Below are 6,656 nucleotides of genomic sequence, written 5' to 3'. Positions count from 1 at the left end.
CTTCATATAGTTGTACTCTTTACTCTCAGCTCTACCCCTCCACAGCTAGGTCCTTGTCCATGGACTCAGGAGTTCCAAGGTCTACCCACACTTTGGACCAACCAGCTTTTCCTCCTCTCTCTCATCTCAAGGTCGATAACGGGAGTCTATGGAATGTGGTCAAACTCAGCCCACATCTTCATTGATATATTTCCCCCACTTCCACTCACAAGTAGACCAACATAGTTGCTAGAAAACTTACATGCCTGTTTGTGTGTTCCCTGTGAGTTTCAGTCTTCAAGAGGGGTTTGTCCTAAAAGGGCTTTATTGCTTGCCTTTATTGTTTCCCGGCGAACAACTTGTTTGTTCTTGTAGTAGCCAATCGGATTGCCATTTTTATTTTTATTTTTCCTGCTGGTCCTTCTTTCAAGAAGTATCTTCTGTCCCTCTAGTCACTCTGGGCTGGTCTGCATGTCTTCTCAAGTGGGAATGTTCCACCTAAAAGATTCTGGATAGGGGTTAGGATTCCACCTAAGGTCCTATACACTACAGAGGCTCTTCATGAAGCCTATTTCACTGGGCAAGTTTTAGAACTCTTTTAGGTATTCCAATCAGTTATAGGCTGAAGATATATTTGCAAACTTTCTGTAATCATGTTTCTGAAGTCTCAGGAACAATGCCTAGCTCCTAGTGAGTACTCGACAAATGCCTTATATTCATCAGGATGAGAAGGAGTTGTTGTTAGGCACAAATATTCCTTTCTATCCCAATCAAGTGTCTATTTTACAGTAGTAGGCCATGGAAACCAATATCCATAAAACAGTCAAGTATCTTAACATTATTTCCCCTGTACACATTCAGGCTATGCCTCAACTGTATCCAAGAGTCCTGTTGTTCCAAGATTGAGTATACATCACTATTTACCTCCGTCCCATTTAGCCCATGCAACCCTACTTAAGTGTTCCCCTATCTACCTTGTTCTTCCATTCCCCTCCCCCTTCTTGTGTCTTGCCTTCCCTTTCTTTGTACATTGTTCTGTCGGGGACCGGCCTCGACATAGGAATTTGGTTCACGAGTGTTTGGTTCACGAGGAAGGGAGATCCAGTGGCTACAGGGATAGCAAAAGAATACACAGACAGACAAACAGAGGGAGACAAGGAGGCACCCCGAAACCAGGATGGTTGCATTACTGGTGTCTGGCAGCTCTGGCGTGGTGAACATATTAGCCATAAGGGCAGTAAGGTCCTGTATGATAAACATCTTAGCTGTGTCCGTAAAGCACGCCTTGCTAGCTGTAGTGCACTCTTTCACTGCCTGCCTGTAATGCACACCTGGGCCGGCCTGCATATCCATTTTATTTAGGGGAGGAGCTTCACACCAAGCTGGGAGGGACTAAAACAAGGTACAGCTAACATCAGTAATTTTCCAGACATTTAGGTAACTTTACATGGTACGTCTCTGGTTCGAATCCCAGGCATCAACTTGGTTTCTCAGGCTCAATTAACATATCTATAGCCCCTGAGCTCAGTTGAGAGAAGGTGAAAGGGAAGGACAAAAGGCTTAGGAGGAGTCCCACTGTTTTGGCTTCCTGATCCAGGTTTGCAGGAAGACCCTAGCCCAGGTGAATGGGCTGTACCTGGAAAAGGATTAGGGAGGATAGCTTTTTTGTCTATAGAACAAAGAACCGGGAAGTAGCTAAGCTATTTTTAGTTAATCCTTTAGAGAAAGGCTTGCCCCTGCAACCTTTACAGTCTCGGCTTTAGGAAAATATTACATTTATCTGTGGATGCTAAGGGCTCATGTTTGGAATTAAATAAAAAACATAACTGAACATTAAGATGAAAAACAATTTGCCATGACTGCCAGTGGCCAGAATTTTTTCCTCAGAGCCTGTGGCCTGTATAGTTGACACGGTCTGCAACACATTATCCCCAACACCTGAGCTATAATGTGACTATCCTCTAATCTGTGCTCTATGGTCCCCTCCCTCCCACCCATGGTAACCAACAAAGATTTTTTTTTCTTTTGATATGGGTACTTTTTCTTAAACTTTTACAACAATGGTCTTATGCAATATTTGACTTTTTTGTGACGAATTTCACTCAGCATAATGTTCTCAAGGTTCGTCCATGTTATTTGGTGGTTAGTAGCTTCATAGCTGTTCTTCAAGGTAGCATAGTATTCCATTGTGTGTATGTCTCAAAGTATTTTATCCATTCTATCATTGCTGGACACTTGGTTGTCTCCATTTTTTTGCTATTGTGAATAGTGCTGCAATAAACATTGGCGTACATGTATCTACTTGTGTTCTGGCTCGTATTTCTTGTGGATATATACCCCCCAATAGAGGGATTGCTGGGTCATAAGGTATTTCTATTTCCAACTTTTTGAAGAAGCACCATACCATTTTCCAGAGTTGCTGAATCATTTTACATTCGCACCAGTAATGTAGGAGTGTCCCAGTTCCTCTGTATCCTCACCAGCATTTATTAACCTCTGCTTTTTAAAACTTTGCTAGTATTGTTTGTGTTATTTTTATTTCCTTCATCATCAGAATTGTCTCTAGACTCCTATGACAAAACCTGGAGGACTACAAATTTTTCAAAATTGTTTTAGCTTAAATACAATTTAAAGACAGTTGTGTAATAGCCATGCATTTCTGCATTTTGCCTCAAAATATGGGGTAAGAAGATGAGAGTTACTTGGTATCTCAAAGTTTTGCATTGTAGGTTGTCATTTATTCATAGTCCAATGCCTTGGTTTTGGACAGTGGGTTTCACTAGTTCCAAATGTCATTCTTTTTTTGGTTACAAAAGCAATACATGCTCACTGTATGTGTTCATCTTTTCATCTGCAGTCATTAAATCTGTATTGTAGAGAAAAAATAATCATGGTCGTTAAATAACAAAAGATCTGGAGTCAGGTAAGAATTTATCTCAACGTTTACCCCATCAATTTATTAGACAAAAGACTATACCTTGCTAAGACTCCATTTCTTCATCTGTGAAAATAGACTGGTAGCACTCTTGAGATTATTGTGAAGTCTCAGGAACAATGCCTAGCACCTAATGAGCACTCAATAAATGCCTTATATTCATCAGGATGAGAAGGAGTTCTTGTTGTTGTTAGGTACCATGGAGTTGATTCCAACTCAAAGCAATGCTATGTACAACCGAATGAAACACTGCCCAGTCCCTGTGCCATTCTCATAATTGGTTCTATATTTGAAAAACTTTTATTTGTCCTTTATTGAGTTGTTGTTAAGTGTCGTCAAGTCAGTTCCAATTCATATCAACCCTATACAGAGTTTACGAGGAGTGGCTGGTGTGTTTGAACCGCTGATCTTGAAGTTCAAACTGACCTTGCAGTTCAGTACTTATCCTACAGCACCACCTGATGACAACTTGGAGTCCTGGTGTGGCACTGTAGGATAAGCACTATACTGCTAGCCTCAACCAGCCACTCCCTGAAAGCCCTATGCAGGATTGCTGTGAGATGGAACCTGCTAGTAAGCACTTACAATTAAAAACTGTTCTCCCTACCTACCTTCTCCAACTACCTGGGATTTTCAGTTAAAACAGCAGGGATATGTCTGCCTTCTAATTCTGCAACTTGAATCTAATAGACTGTAGACATCTCTTAGGCATGAATAATCCCTAATTCATTTTCCTGCTGGTTATTAAAAGAATAAAATACAATTAGCATTGACTAGACTGAGTCTGTTGCTTAATGCCAAGCTTCTGCTTTATATCTCCATTCAGCCCATGGTCACAGAGGTTCCCAAAGCTACCAGAAAGCAATCCCCTTGTCTTAATAAGATAAACATTATCTTGATATGCAAAGTTATTTTCAGTTTACAAAACACCTTTCTGGTTACTATATCACAATGGCTCTGGGTGGTAGTTGGAATGGCTTTCATCAAAATCACTGAAAACATGAGAAATACCTCTGGAACTGAGGTAAATACCTCAGTATTTCAAAGCATTAGAGTGGCAGAGCTAGGACCCAACCCCAACACTTTTGAAGATCAGTTTTCTGATTTCATGTTTACTGTCTCTCAGATCTTACATTTTATCTTTGATAAACATTCTCTGAGAAGATAAGAAAATTTTCTCAATGTTCTATTGATATCAAAACTTTATTGACCAGGCTTTCTGCTCCTCCCTGTTCAACAGGCAGCTGCATCTTCTCTTTCAATCCCAGTACATCCCTGAGACATAATGGTGAAGGTTGGAGTCAATGGATTTAGCTGTATTGGCAACCTGGTCACCACAGCTGCTGTTGTTAACTCTGGCAAAATGGAGACTGTTGTCATCAACAACCTCCTCATTGACCTCAACTATACATTGTACATGTTCCAATATGATTCCTTCCATGGAAAGTTCAATGACACTGTCAGAATGTGAATGGGATGCTCACATCAATTGGAAGCCCATCTCTATCTTCTAGGACCGAGGTTCTACCCGTATCAAGCGGAGTGATGCTAGTGCTAAGTATTTTGTAAGTCCACTGATGTCTTCACAACCTTGGATAAGGCTGGGGCTCCCCTGAATGGTGGTGCCAAAAGGGTAATCATCTCTAGCCCTTCTGCTGATGCCCCTATGTTTGTGATGGGTGTGAGCCACAAGAAGTATATAATTCCCTCAAGACTGTCATTGATGCCGCCAACACTACCAATTGTTTAGCCTCCTGGCAAAGGTCATCCATGAAAACTTTGTCCTTGTGGAGGGACTCATGATCATAGTCCACAACATCACTGCCACCCAGAAGACTGAAGATGACCCCAATGGGAAACTGTGGCATGATGGCCACCCAGAACATCATCCTTGCATCTACCAGCATTGCCAAGGCTGTGGGCAAGGTCATCCTTGAGATTAATGGGAACTCACTAGCATGGCCTTCTGTGTCCCGACCCTTAATATGTCTGTCATGGATCTGACCTGCCATGAGGAGAAAGCTGCTAAATATGATGACATCAACAAGGTGGTGAAGCAGGCATCAGATGGTTCTCTACAAGTACAAGGCATCCTGGACTACACTGAATATCAGTTCATCTCCTCTAACTTTAACAGTGATACTCACTCTTCCACCTTTGATGCTGGGGCTGACATTGCCCTCCATGATCACTTTGTCAAGCTCATTTCCTGATATGACAATGAATTTGATTACAGAAACAGGGTGGTGCACCTTATGACCCAGATAGCTTCTAAGGAATAAGAGTCTCCTGCATTAAAGGAAGAGATGGGCCCTCAGCTTCTGGAGAATCCTTATCCCAACTCAATCTCCCAGCACACTGAGAAGCTCCCATCCATGATACAGTTTCCATCCAAAACCCCTAGAGAAGTAAAGGGTCTTAGAGACCCCAGCCTTGTCATTTACCATCAAATAAACTACACTGTACCCAGCCCATCCCCCCCCAAAAAAAAAAGTTTTATTCAATAGCTTAGGCTAAATTGTGTGGTAGTAACAGATGGCGCCCAAATCTTAGTGATTTGCAGAATCAAAAGTTGATTGACTCACACTTATGTCTATCATGAATGTTGTTGGTAAGTGTCATTGAGTTGCTTCTGACTCATAGTGACCTTGTATAGGGTTTCCAAGGAGTGAATGGTGAATTTGAATAGCTGACCTTGCAATTCTAACCAATTTTGTGGTCCAGTGCATTATCCCACAACACAATACCAGGCCACGCTTATGGACATGCTTATTTTATTTTAGTACCTAGGTTAATGCCAGTGATTTTTTTTTTTTTTTTTTCGCTCCACAATAATAATGAATCACAGAGGCTCTACTTGCCATCTTGAGTAGATCTAACTGCCCGTTTTTCATGAATTATCCAAAATTTCTTCTTCCAACCAATGCTTTCTGGCTAAGTTTAAAATGTTGCCACCATCATTTCCTTCCATTCTTTATTTATCCTTTTTACTGTGTTTTCTACTTTGTGTTGTCTTGTACTTGTATATTTTTGAAAATTTGAATATATAACAAAACACATAAATAAACAAGTTCCAAGTCCTAAAATTGTATGCTGTTATTAAGTGTCATGGAGTCAGTTCCCACTCATAGCAACCTTGTATAGGGTTTCCAAGGAGTGGCTCATGGGTTTGAACCACTGACCTTTTGGTTAGCAGTCCAGTGCCTATCCTAAAGAGTCACACCAGGTCTCTAAAACTGAATAGTGTTGTTAATATTTCTTTGTGGCCAGAAATGTTCTTTAAGTATTTAAAGCTAACTCTGTGTCAAATGGTGATCCTCTGTATCGCATAATGTCTAGTTTTGCTTTTGGAGTCTGTCAGCAGTTGTTGGCCACATACTTCAATCAAAAGCAAGTTTCCTCTTTCTGTTTAATTCTGGTTCCCAACTAGCAGGGAGAACAGCTTTTAAGTTTTCCCATTTTCATAATCAACAAGCACTTCAAATGCCAGTGTTCTATTCATCATTAAAATTCAGCTTCCACTTTGCCCCTTCCCTCCACCTTCCCGAGGTGATGGTTGGTTCATGGTAGAATTGAAGTGTCTGTTATGTCCCTGGACCCACAAAGAATGAACTTGGCAAGTGTAATCTTATTTTCTCTGCAGAGTAAATGGTTGTTGGATTATATATGAATTCAATATATCTAAAGATAGGGGAATATGATTAGTACAGCCTAGACTTACAAGATCATCAACTGTGTTCTC

General features: G+C 40.9%; 1 pseudogene; it reads left to right on the top strand.

Moving 5' to 3' along the window:
* The first annotated feature begins 4,199 nt into the window (after nt 1-4,199).
* On the top strand, nt 4,200-5,196 carry LOC102839721 (annotated as a pseudogene).
* The last annotated feature ends 1,460 nt before the right edge of the window (nt 5,197-6,656 follow it).

The sequence above is a fragment of the Chrysochloris asiatica genome, unplaced genomic scaffold, assembly GCF_000296735.1.
Source record: "Chrysochloris asiatica unplaced genomic scaffold, ChrAsi1.0 scaffold00087, whole genome shotgun sequence".
NCBI classification, from domain to species: domain Eukaryota; kingdom Metazoa; phylum Chordata; class Mammalia; order Afrosoricida; family Chrysochloridae; genus Chrysochloris; species Chrysochloris asiatica.
This window is presented reverse-complemented; position numbering and strand designations above follow the sequence as displayed.